The 13,133-nt window shown below is 51.6% G+C and overlaps 2 non-coding genes across 2 annotated transcripts; one reads left to right on the top strand and one right to left on the bottom strand.

The window, feature by feature from the left end:
- Positions 1–7,189: 7,189 nt before the first annotated feature.
- Positions 7,190–7,261, top strand: TRNAH-GUG (transfer RNA histidin (anticodon GUG)). The gene has a single exon. It is a non-coding gene; the product is annotated as a tRNA-His (tRNA).
- Positions 7,262–12,543: 5,282 nt separating this feature from the next.
- Positions 12,544–12,616, bottom strand: TRNAV-UAC (transfer RNA valine (anticodon UAC)). The gene has a single exon. It is a non-coding gene; the product is annotated as a tRNA-Val (tRNA).
- Positions 12,617–13,133: the final 517 nt, after the last annotated feature.

The following is a 13,133-nucleotide window of genomic DNA, read 5'->3' as shown; positions in this document are numbered from 1 at the left end:
TGTCTCGCACTGGGCGAAGATCCCCCCGGCCCAGTGTGCATGTCCCCGCTTTGCTCTGTGCGGGCTGCAGGCTGCCCTGGACGAGGGCGTGGCCTTGAGCCGGGTCAGGTCCTGTCACTCGGGCAAAGCCTGAAGTTGCTCGGCGGCTGTTCTAACCGCACTCGCTCTGCAGCTGGACAGCAAGGCTTCCCCGGAGGGGGGTCTGCGCCCCGCATTTGTATGTCTCTGACATACGTTAACATGCATGTAAACACTGACGGTGAGTAATGTCTGTGACGGAGTTTGTAAAACTTACTTTTTAACACATATGGCTGGTATCACCTCTTTACTTTCATTGGGGAATTCAAAAGGGATGTGGTTTCTTTTTAGAGAAATGAGAAAATCTACAGACTTTCTAAAAAATTTTTACTAATGTTGTCTACTCCCGTAAGATTGTATTAGATGCTTGATTCATCTCAAGGGGAAAGTGATATAAAACAGTTATAAGGGCTACAGGGTGGGGGGAGGTGGGGGGGCGGGCACCTGGGGGGCTCAGTCGGTTGAGTGGTAGAGAATCTGACTCTTCACTTCGGCTCAGGTCACGATCTCATGGTTGGTGAGATCGAGCCCCATGTCAGGCTCTGCACTGACAGCAGAAAGTCTGCTTGGAATTCTGTCTCTCTCTCTCTCTGCCCCTCCCTCCCTGTCTCTCTTAAAATTAAATAGATAAACTTAAAAAAACAAACAAACAACAATTTAAAGACTACAGAGGATCTTCCACTGGCCCTCCCTCCTTCCTCCAGATCCAGCCAGTCACCCCACTCTCCCGGTACTGGGAAATAATCCAGCCTTACACCATGATGTGGAAGCTTCAGAATGAACAGCTGAGGCCCAAAGGGGAGGAGAGGGAGCCTTTCAAGAGCACATGGAAGGGAGATTCCATACAGACCACTCTGGGCTACAGATGAGGTGGGTATTGTTCTAATTCCAACCCAGAAAAGAAAAGCTATGGGCTGAGTGTTTGTATCTCACCCTCACCCCCTAGTTCTTGGGCTAAAACCCTAAACTCCAATGGGATGGTACTAGGAGGTGGGACCTTTGGGAGGTGACTGGTTTCCCATGAGGTCATGAGGGTAGAATCCCCAGGATGGGATTAGTGCTCTTATAAGAGCGAGAGAGGGGCACCTGGGCACGTGGGTGGCTTGGTCAGTTGAGCGTCCGACTTCGGCTCAGGTCGTGATCTCACGGTCCATGAGTTCGAGCCCTGCATCGGGCTCTGTGCTGATGGCTCAGAGCCTGGAGCCTGTTTCAGATTCTGTGTCTCCCTCTCTTTCTGCTCCTCCCCTGTTCATGCTCTGTCTCTCTCTGTCTCAAAAATAAACGTTAAAAAAAAAAAAAAAAAAAAAAGAGCGAGAGACTAGGACACCTGCCTCCCCGCAGCCCACAGAGACATCACGTGAGCACACAGTGAGAGGATGGCCTCTACCAGCCAGGAAGCCAGCCCTCAGCCGACACTGATGGTACCGGCACCTTGATCTTGTGGTTCCTAGACTCCAGAACTGCGACAAATAAATGTATTGCTGGGGAAACTGGGGAGACCCTGGGCTCTGGGGCCTCGACTCAAGCCAGACCCAAAGGAGTCCCGGAAGGTTCCTGGTCTCGTCAGAAGGAATTCAAGGACAGACACGCTGGTTTCCCACTTTTTCCTCTTCACTTGCCCAGGGGCTTCCTGTCATGGCGCCGCCATCGTGGGCCCGTCTGGTGGGATGGGGCTTCTCAGGAGTGCAGCCCGGACAGGCCTCTGTCCTTCCCCACAGCTGGGCACGGCCTCCTCCGTGCTGGCCTCCGGGCTTCCTGTGGGCTTCCTGTGAGAGCCGAACTAAATGCCTGCTCTGACATTGTTATTTAAGCCGCCAGCCTATGGTGTAGGCTCCCACGGCGTAAGCCAAGAAAGTACAGTGTGATTCAATCAGATTCTCAATTGGTAAAAGATAACTCTGTAAATCAAGATATTATCTACCTCAACACAGAACCCGTACGTAACTGCCCTTCTCGTAACTACCTGGTCTTCTGTACTTTGGTCTAAAGTGTGCAAACCTTGGTTGAGAAGGTTCGAAGGGACATGTTGAAAGATTTTAGCAGAGGAGTAGCGTGTAGATGGTCAGATTTGCATTAACAAATGCCAAATGAGGGGCGCCTGGGAGGCGCAGTTGGTTAAGCGTCCGACTCTTGATCTTGGCCCAGAGGGTCGTGATCCCACAGTCCGTGGGTTCAAGTCCTGCACCGACAGCGCGGAGCCTGCTTGGGATTCTGTCTCTCCTTCTCTCTGCCCCTCCCCTGCTTGGGCTCGCGCCCGCTCTCTCTCAAAATAAATAAACAAGCTTCATAAATATATTTTTTTAAATGAGGAAGAATAAAACTAGATTTCATTATTCAAGTCATGTTTACAGTAGTCGTTTCCTGAAAACGAGGATCACAGTTAATACATTCTTTTCCTCGTTCTATTCTTTACTCCTTCATCTCACCTATTACTAGATGGAGTTGTTGTAACACATGGGGTATAGGGAACAATTGTAAGGTCAGATCTAATGTTTAATATCAAAGCAAAATATCTAATATTTATCCCCCAAAGTAACTACATGATTCAGACTTTTCAGCACCTGATAGGAGTTCTGACATTTACAAGAATGACTGATACCTACACTCACAACTGGCCATCGGCATATAAATTTAAGATCCCAGATCTCCCTTGGAATAACACAAAGGAAAATACCAAAAGAACTCTGAGGGCAAAACTGCCTGTGCAAATTAATATCGTTTGACCCCTCAAAAGCTAACCGCATTATATTCATGGTAGAATTGCGAAACTAATTGGTGTCTTTGTGGAGAAATCATTGCATCCCATACTCTGCTTGCTTGAAACATTTATGAACTAATAAAATTATCAGATCAGAATTAGAAAGCCCTGTCAGGGACGGGCCCTTCTGCTTTGGCCTGGCACTGTCGCTAAATAAATCAGAAGCCTCTCTGAACATTCTAGTCAGTTTCCAAAATGTCCTTTCAGGAGATCAGTTTGCACAAAGAGATCGTATTCGGCTTGTTCCGTCCCTTTCCCAGGGGAAGGAATGCTGTGTTACAGTGATCTTGTCCCCCCAACCCCCTCAACCTCCCCACTCAAGACCTAACCAGAACCATTGCCAGAAGCAACTAGATTCTTTCTTCCTGGCTTCTCCTTTCCCTCCCATTGCCTCCCACTGGCGGAAACTACCCAGAACCCTGCTGACAAAGGAATCAAGAAATATAATCTATAGTCTTCTAGCCTTCGGGATACAAAGAAAAGCGTGAGGTGAGAACAGAGACACAACAGACACACACTCATAAAGCAAAGGGTTCACCATGCACGGCCTTCTCTACATCCACGACTTCTTTTCTGCTTTATTTCTTTCTCATAACACTCTAATCACAAGGGATTGTTTACTGCTTCTAAAATAGGTGATGGCTCTTCCTGCCTCAGGACCTTTACATGTGCTGTTTTCAAGGCCCAGAGTGCTTGTCCATCCGGTCACTCTTTGCATAACCTCCTAATTTTTTTTTTTAATTTTTTTTTAACATTTATTTATTTTTGAGACAGAGAGAGAGAGAGCATGAACAGGGGAGGGTCAGAGCAAGGGAGACACAGAATCTGAAGCAGGCTCCAGGCTCCGAGCTGTCAGCACAGAGCCCAACGCAGGGCTCGAACCCACGGACTGCAAGATCATGACCTGAGCCGAAGTCGGACACTCAACCGACTGAGCCACCCAGGCACCCCAACCTCCTATTATCCTACTATTGTTTTATGTCATTTTTCATAAAAAAAATCATCTCTCGGTGAGGTATTCCCCGAATCCTGATCCATATTACGCGTTCTGCAGCCATTCGCTGTTACTAGACCAGATTCTTAAACTCCTTATCAATTACCATATTTTACAAACACATATCTTATTTGTATTTGTGTTTAATCTCTGTAAATTTCACTAGCATGTAAGCTGAAAGAGGTCAGTATGGCAGCTAGTGTCTCACCAGAAAAAGGACGCTCAGACTGAATACTTTGATATCGTTTCATTGGCGTGTGAAGAGCAGGGAGCAAGTCGTTAAGAAGTCACAAGGGACAGAGAAGCTAATCCATGGAGGCCGTCACCACCCCCCACCCTCCCAGCCCCAGAGGGCAATGGGAGGAAAGGGAATCTGGAGACAAAGGGTGCTCCTTCCTCTGTCTAAACTGCCAAATCCAGCCGGGAAGCCGGAGGGCAAAGATTGAATTGGTCGATTCGGAGGTCAGCCTCCCTGCCGGTGAAGGAGGGGAGAGCAACTGTCTGGCCCAGCCCTTCCCTTTGTTCCCCGGCACTTCCTCTTGTCCTTTCCCACAGGAAAACTCTGTATTTCCAACATGGGAGGGTGAACTGGCAGCCTGCTCACCGGATAATTTCAGTTTGTTCAGAGACCCACCTTAAATTTAACATGTTACCACCTTCTTAGAAGGTGTTGGGGTAAAAAGTGAGAAATAATCAGCTGACAGAATACAAAGCTACTAGGGATCCTGCTTCTGATCAGGAGGTTTAAATTAGCCATCTCACTTCCTTCTAAAAACTCATTCCTTATCACCCTGACCTCTGCGAGCACCTTAGCCGCATTCTTACACACATGGGGGTAAAATCTACGCCTTTATTCCCGTGGGACCCATGTCCTTGCGAGTCTTTTTTTTTTTTTTTTTTTTAATTGTTCCGCCACAATGTTTTTAGTGCCCAGGGCTGGTGGCAAACAATACTTAGAAGCTTCTCTCGGTTCCAGTAGTATCTTTTTCGCCCCCATTGGATAACAGACACCCAATTACTTCCTGGAAATTGGGATGAATCATCCCAGCGAGAAGAGGAACTCTTTTCTCTGCCTATTGGTTCAGTGGCACGGAGAGACTAAAATGCGCAGAGGCCGTTCTCAGCCTTTAAATTTGTTGAAACTGACTAATCAATTAATTTGAAAACTGACAATGCTCCCTCCTGGACACATTGCTCTGTTGGGCATGAAGACCTTCAAGCCCTCGGAGCTGAAGTTCACAGGGGTGGGATACAAAAGTCTCCTAGTGGATTACCGGGTGTAATGATGAGAGGGGCCATTCTCACCTTGACGCCTCGATTCCCAGATCCGTGTATTCTGAATACAGAGGGCATGGCTTTCTGTGTTGCCCCTTGTTTTAAGGCGCGGTTGGAAGGAACACCCTGTAGGACAAAAACTTGAAGATCCTCATCTCAGTTAGTGGCATAATGAGCTTCCAGAAGGCCATTTCACAGTTCTATCAAGCCGCTAGCTTCTGGGTGATGCGTGCATGTTATGACCGGTGAATACCATGGGTACAAGGCCATTGCCTCAAAGTATGTGCCCGACTTAGAGGCACTGTTTGGGGTTCCATGATGACGGGAAGGGTATCCCGTGGGCCCGTGGATAGTGGTAGGAGCTGAAACATATGAACAAGGAAAGCAAATTCAGGCCCCAGATAGGTGTCTACCTTGTAAGGAAAAATCAGTGCTTCCTCCGTGAAAGAAGGGTCTGGTATAATCAAATCGCTAACTAGTGGCCACTTGATGGAGCCCCGAAAGTGACCCGGTAAGGACGCTCAGCAGCGACCTCTGCCGTTGGCAAGCAGGACAGTCAGCAGTGATGGTGGCCCACTCAGCTGGGTGTTGGTGAGCGTTTGATGTGAACCTGCCCAACTCTGTACAGGGAGAATCTTGCCTTCGCTGTTTGGCCGGGGAAAGAGGTTAACTGATGCCCACAGAGAGGTCACCGTTTCCACCTGATGGTTAACAGCCTTCATGGGAGGAGCCCTCTGGTAATCACTTTGGGGTGACTCGAATACATTCGGATGCACACCCAGTGCTGTGCTGACAGGATCTCCCTTACCCTTGGGCTGAGTTGTAACTTACAATGCACAGCCATCCAGTTCTACTGGTGCTAGAATGCTCTGCAAAGCCAATCGAAACGGGCCATGATTGCCAATCCTCTGTTAACTGGTCTTAAGGAGTTCACCACGACCTTACTGAAGGAGGTTGAAGGAGGCGTAGCCAGGCAGTAGGAACAGATACCAAAGGAGTTCAGACTGCATCACACACGCACCCCAGACCATCTCAGTTCTGGTCTTATCTATAGAATTTCACTTTCAAATAAGATGCTACTGTGAGTACCCAGTTGTATGATTCAGTAGATCATAGACCACCTGGGGATTATCTGCGGACACATATCTACTTTGTGTCCCAACGTCACGCATTCAGTAACTATAATGGCTCAGTAGGTGTCAGAGGCTACTTTTACATAAAGAATCGTTGCCATTAGAAGAAGCCATGGCCTTACTCTAAGTCCCCGGGTGTAGTACTCTTCATGAGGTTTGCAAGAGTCTCTTGGAGCATCCCCGTGCGCCACGGATAACCTGCACTGGGAGGACTGTGTCGCGAGGAGAGGGGAGGTCAGGAAAAGCTTCCCGGACGAACTGAAGCTACTGGATCCAACCGGGTGAAGAGCAGGCAGAGGGCAGGGCAGCCCGCCAGGGGGCAGGGCCGTCCCGAGGGGCTTCCGGTCCACGCCGGCAGCGCGCAGTCGGGTCCCGGTTCTGGCAGCCGGGGAGGCAGGAGGAAGAGGCCGGAACGAGGCCGGAGCCCCTGCGGGCAGCGCGGGGTGCGGGCCCAGGCCGGCCGGGCCCTCCCGACCTCCGGCAGGTGCACCGGGCGGCACCCAGCCGCGCGCTCCGGAGACCCCGGACCCGGACTGCGCGCCGGGCCCCGCAGATTCCGGCCGGTTGGGGCACAAAGGGGTCCCAGGATGCCTCTCTCCGAGGCAGCACGTCTCCAGCCTGCGGCCAGAGCGCAGAGGACCACGCGTCGTAAAACTCGGGCAGAGACCCGCGTGGGCCGGGACGTGGGAGTGGTGCGTTCGCGAGCGTTCCCGCCCCCGGCGAGGGGCCGCCAGGGTCGGCCACGTCCATGTGGCGGAACTTAATGTTCCTCCCCTTCGGTTTGCTCGCCAAGAGCACAGCATCCGAGCGGGGAGGGTGGAGCAGTCCTCGGGGTGAGCAATTCAAAAAAAAAGGACGGACGGCCCAGTGCAGGTGTCTCCCGACGACACAGGTAGGCGTTGCTGACAAAGGAGGAAGGCCGGGCCGGGAGCGGGTGGCCCGCGGTGGCGCGCCGTGATCGTATAGTGGTTAGTACTCTGCGTTGTGGCCGCAGCAACCTCGGTTCGAATCCGAGTCACGGCAGGAGTGTGTGGTGCCCGCCTTTTTCATCGCGACCAGGGGACGCCTGAGACCCGTGTCCTTCACCACCAGCCCGACCTCAGGCATCCCTGTCTCTTTTTAGTGCTGTTCTCCCCAACCATGCCCAAGTCCCGTGGCCCTGTGGGCACTGGCTGCAAGTCCCAAGAAGAAACTGAAGTGACAAAAATACACATAGAGACCTTTTCCTTTTCGACAGGAGGAAATGACTGTCCAAACGCAGACCCAGGTTGCTGATGGCGGTCTTCCCTAGGGACAAAGGCCTGATTATGAATCACGCCTGCTGAGTATGGTGGCTGGGCCAGGGCTGAAAAACTGTGACCTTCTGATCATCTGGAGAAAATTGGGGAGGGGGGGGGAATACGGCTCAGAAGAAGAACCCCTACCTCTAGCCTCTCCCGTTTCCAGAATGATTTAGAAAGGGGCAGGTGGACAGGTCAGGCGGGTGTAGGGAGAGCTGAGCTGAGGTGGAGGTGTCTCGAAGGAGACCCCCAGACCCCCAAGAACTCCCAGGAGCTCGACAACCCACAAATGGCGTCTCCTCTCTCCTGGGCCTTGTGGATTTTGAACGCTCAAAAAAATACTATTTGCTGTCTATTTTGTCATATTTTTGGAGCAGCTTTGAGCAAATTTCCGCATGAAGATCTCCGATTTCCAAAAGCTTTCCCTTCCTAAGGCTTCAGTGGCCCCCGTTCCTTCCCCAACTGTCTAGGTGACGTAGGGTCCGACGCTCGCACCCACAAAGCTTCTGAGACGTTGTGACTGAGGCTTCTTGTACTGCCGGGGTCACCTCACGGGCAGCCCCAGTGGCCCGACCGCAGTCATACCAGTCACCCAGGGTCACCCGTACCACATCTACTCAGTTTTCTCTGTTATGTGTGTTACTTCCACTCAGTCTTACAGGGGCAAGGACGGGGATCAAGCGCGTGTTTTACATGGTGAGGACAGGGGTCAAGTGCGTATGGACCCAGAAGGACCAGCTCCTGTCGATTCTTTCGCCACCGGTGAACGAGGAGACTGGTTGAGAACAGAGACCAACGGCTTGGTCCGGGAGTTCTCCAGAACACATGTTCTCCAGCTCTTAGTGGCCCGAGGAGTAGGTCATGCGCTGTGGCCCAGAGGCCACCTCTTAGTAGCAGGAGGGTTGGTGTCCTCGGTCTGGCCCCGAACTCTCTTGTAGCACCAGGCGAGTGCGGGGTGAAGACCTACGCTCTGTGATTTGCTCAAAAGGCCCAGAGCTTGCTTGGCGTGTCCCGTATGTTTACCTGGTACCAGTGTGTGTTTCTATTAGATGTATATTAGAGTTATATTAGATATATTAGATGCTCTGCTCATGGCTCTATTGTGTAACGTTGAATGAACCTCAGTGGCAAATCCGGTCTAAACTGAGCGGCGGGGGGTGATAAAAACCGCCTCGTCCAGGGAGTCCTTTTACGTAGGCGTGAATATCGGTCTGGGAGCCGCCTACACAGCATGCCAGCCACATCCGCAGACAGGAAACTGCCCTCCTCGACGGCACTCACGATCCGGCTTTTAAACTTCTCTGCGCCCCATCGTCCTCCTCTCTCAAGGGAAGCGAAGGAGAATTACCACTTCCTACAACTGTTCTGAAGATGTAAGGGCGTGACGGGCGTGGTGGCACTGGCTCGGTGAGGTACAGACCCCAAAGCGACCCAACGAGCCATTGTCGTTATTGGCAAATCAAGAAAGCGCGTCGCGACCTCCACGGAGGGAGGGCTTCGCGCGGTGCTGATGATGCGGACACTGGAGCCAAAGTCAGCATCTTTTTAAGGGGCCTGACCGCCGCGCCGTGCCATTTTGATGGGGAGAAGCCAAGAGCAGGAAGAGCTCTTTGTCCGTCCTCAGGATTAAGGTTTATTTCAAGATCTCGGCGAGGCCGCGGGTAAAGCCGGTCGTGGCCAAGACGTTCGCCATAGTAGGTTATATACGTTCGGGGAAAGCACGCAGCGAGGTCAGGGGGGAGGCAGATCAGAGGAAGCGTGGCCACAAGTCAGGGAATCGGGAAAAGGAAAGATTTACGTCCAAGAAGCTCTGTTGTCCTGTGAGCGGAAATCAGAGGGAGCGCCCGGGGCAGGGGCCATTTCTCCCAAGAGGGCAGCAGGCCGACTCTAGACTCTACTCTAGACTCTACGTAGGCCGCACCAGCGCCTCCTTCGTGCTAACAGATTGGAAAGCTTTTCAAGAGGAGAGGCGGAGGGCTTTTCCTCCAGGGCCCTAGGCAGGCTTTAGCTAGACTCGTAAAAGGGAATAGCCAGGCCTCACAAAGAACCCGGGGCAAGAGAGCTGCGCGCATACAGGTCCCGCCTGGGGACCAGCTGGGCAGTGAGCACGAGCTCCCGGCCCGCGTCCGGACACATCAGAGGCCGCCCCACACTTGACCCGAACCTCACCCGCGCGGGCCTCCCAAGGCCCGGCCTCCAGTCTTTCCTCTAAGTGTGAGGCCCGGGGCAGGACAGACTGCCCCGGACAGAGGCTGGAAGGCGAGAGGGACAGCAGCAGGCCCTAAGCTGAACGGAACAGGTAAGAGCGGGCTCAAGGGACAGAGAGACATCGATTCGCGTGGGATCTGCCTCACAGCTCTCGGTAGTCCCTTGGCCGAGGCAGAATTGTTAGCCATCCTCCTCCACCGCCGTAGCTAAAATGCCTAAACGCTTTGCTTTTCGTATTTCAGCCTTTGATCCGCCTATCCTGAACTTCGACGTACATTTTGAAGTGTGGACTTTTCCCCAACACGTGTAATTGAGTCAGGAAGACTTAATGAAGAGTGGACATGCCCTCTGGACCCGCCCTGCCGCCCACCTCGGATATGATGGTTTCATTATTGGCCTCGATATTGTGCCATCCATTCTGCTCCACTGGCTTACTTCTCGATCTCTGCGAAAATGCATGCATATTGTTATCCTTTCCGGTACATCTAGTATTTACAAGAGGAAGCCGTCCTACCTTCTTTATCTTCTTTTTAAAAATGATTTAGCTGGCGTGGGTGCCTGGGTGGTTCGGTCGGTTGAGCGGTTGAACAGCCGACTCTTGACTTAGGTTCAGATCTTCCAGTTCGTGAGATCGAGCCCCACGTCCGGCTCTGCGCCGACCGTGCAGAGCCTGCTTGGGATTCTCACGCTCCCTCTCTCTTTGCCCCTTCCCGCGCTCTCTCTCAAAATAAGTAAGTAAACATTTTAAAAAATGACGGAGCTGGCTAAATCTCTCCGGTTCTTCCAAGTATTAGGATCTGTTGGAGTTCTGACGGAACTCTCATTTAATATATATAATTTTAAAGAGACTTCGTATTTTTCCCTTATAAAGCATTTTCTCCCCTTGATACAGTGTTTCTCTGTGGTGACTTAAGCAGTTTTTGATATCTCTCCATAATATTTTATGACTCTTCCTGTGTAAACATTATCAATTTGTCGGATTCATTCTTGGGTATAATTTTTAGGCCTTATTTTCTGTATGTTTCTGAATTAAAATTACGCACAGTAAGTACCAAGCGTGCCAAACTCAGGTATTGACTTTAAACGTTCCTCGATCCTCTCTTTTCTCTATGGATAATATCATATTATCTGCAACTGATGATTCCTTATTTATTCCTTTTCAATTCTTATATATTCCTTTCCAGTTTGAAATCGTCCTAACAGACCACGATTGCTCCTCCCACAAGGAATGAGTGACCTTAATTTTACTTGCACGGCTTTCTATAGGTCTTATTTCAACCCCAAATTCACGCGCAAGTTATTGAAATCTCTTTCGAGGGTGTCTCTCCACATCCCAGTTTCCCTCAGCTTTGCACCTCCGGGAAGAATTCCTCCCCAGACCTTCCTGAACCCCCGCAATCCCACCCCCCTCTTGCCTCACATTTGCATCTGGAACTTTCTGTATCTCCCTGTTTCTCGACTTGCATTTTCATTTTTACCTAGATCCTGGGGAAGGCAGGAGTAAAGGTAAGTTTCACAGGGCAAAGCACTTTTGAAAACTTCTCCCACACTCATACTTGATGGATAGTTGGGTTTCACGTGGCATCTAGACTGGATTTGGTCTTGAAGACTGGAAGCCGCTGCCTCACTGTCTTCTAGCTTCTGGCCTCAATCTTGAAAAGTCAGTGAGTCTGTCAACGGGTCCACTTTGTGTTTTCTTTTCCCCCCCTCTCTGGAATATTTTAGGCTCTCTTCTGTTTCCTCAGTAGTTAAGTATCAGATTATTTTTATCCTTTGTACTGAATATTCAGTGATCCCTGACCACCTAGAATTTTTTGCGTAGGGCTGGGATATGTGCCTGATTCGGGGGGGGGGGGGGGGGGGTTCTCTTCCTTGCATTTTCCCTATTATTTCTAGAAGTAATATTACTTGAATTTTGCACATCCTCGGCTTTCCCTCTACTTATTTTTTTTTTTTTCTCTCCTTCAGCACTGTGTTTTTGATCTTCCAGGATACTACCACACTTTATGATCCGCTTTGTGGATTTTTCATTTCTGCTAATACCTCTTTCTTTTACAGAAGCCTCTTTCCCCGTGTCGACAGGCCTGTTTCGGCATTCAGTGCGGTCTCCCACCTCTCTGGGCATATCCGTTTGTTCTCCGCATGGTTCTATCGTAGCCTTGATCCTCACGGCTCTTCTCCCCCGTCTTTTATTCCCTTTCTGTAACATAGTCTTCAAATACGTAACAACGCTGGCTTCTCCATGCCTAGTCAAGAGCAGAGCACTCGCAAGGGGACTGGCAGCTCCGGGTGTCTGTGGTGGAGGAGGACTGGAGCCGGTCCGGGAGGCCCCGGGAGGTCGGTGTCCCTTGTTTGCAGCGCAGAACCGCCCCCCTCTACCGCGTCCGGCGCTCGCGGCCGGGAGGCGGGTCGCCCCGGCCCGGAGGCCCAGGCTGCGCACTGCTGACCTGAATCCCTCGCTCAGGTTTGCGGTTTTAGGAATCCCTGCACATCGGGCGCTCGGTGTCTTGGGGAGAAAACTCGGGCTTCACGGACGCCGGTTCCTTTCTGCCTCTGACGGCGGCTGGACGTGGCAGGAAACGAGACTCTTTTTCTGGGACCCCCTGACGCTGCTGCACCCGCCTCCAGCTGAGTGATGTATGAAGGTGAATCTCCCGAGAGGTTCGCGGTTCTGGTTTTCCATCGGCGCTGTCAAAGCCTAAAGTTTAAAAAAAAAAAAAAAAAAAAAAAAAAAAAAAAAAAAAAGCCGCTAAAACTGAAGGGCAAGCCCGCTCGGTTTGCGTCCGACCGGGCGCGGAAAAGAAGCGCCACCAGAGCTGGTTCCACTGGGGATCGAACCCAGGACCTTCTGCGTGTAAAGCAGACGTGATAACCACTACACTATGGAACCGCAAGCCGGCAGAAGCCTGCAGGTCTCTCCATACAAAAGTTTCCGAGCAAACACGTCGAAGGAAAACTGTTTCTAGTGCCCCCCGCACCGCCCCGGAAAGAGAACGAGCCCGTCCGCGCCGAGGGAGTCGCGGCCCCGGACTGCGCCCCCCGGCGCGTCCCGCTCGCGCCCCAGCTTGAAACATCCTCGAGCCAAGTCCCGTGGGAACACGCGAGAAGAAACTAGGGGCGGCAGCGTTCTCGACTGGTGCCCCCTCGGGGCGCCGGGGCTACTCCGGGTTCCTCCGCTGGTTCAAGACGCGCCTGGTTTCGAGCCGCGACCCCCAAGTACGCATGTCTGGCATATTGATTATTCTGAGTTAAAGGCGCTGGAAAAACAGGAGGGGAAGGAAGAACTCTCTCGCTTGCCTTTTTCCTGAGAGCAGGGGGTGAAGGAGCCAGGTGAGAGGCGCCCTCCCTGCCCCAGGGGGAAGGACCCTTCTGATCACCGAGACCAGGCCAGGAGAAATCTGCACCGA

This window comes from Panthera onca, chromosome B2, assembly GCF_046562875.1.
Source record: "Panthera onca isolate mPanOnc1 chromosome B2, mPanOnc1 haplotype 2, whole genome shotgun sequence".
NCBI classification, from domain to species: Eukaryota; Metazoa; Chordata; class Mammalia; order Carnivora; family Felidae; genus Panthera; species Panthera onca.
This window is presented reverse-complemented; position numbering and strand designations above follow the sequence as displayed.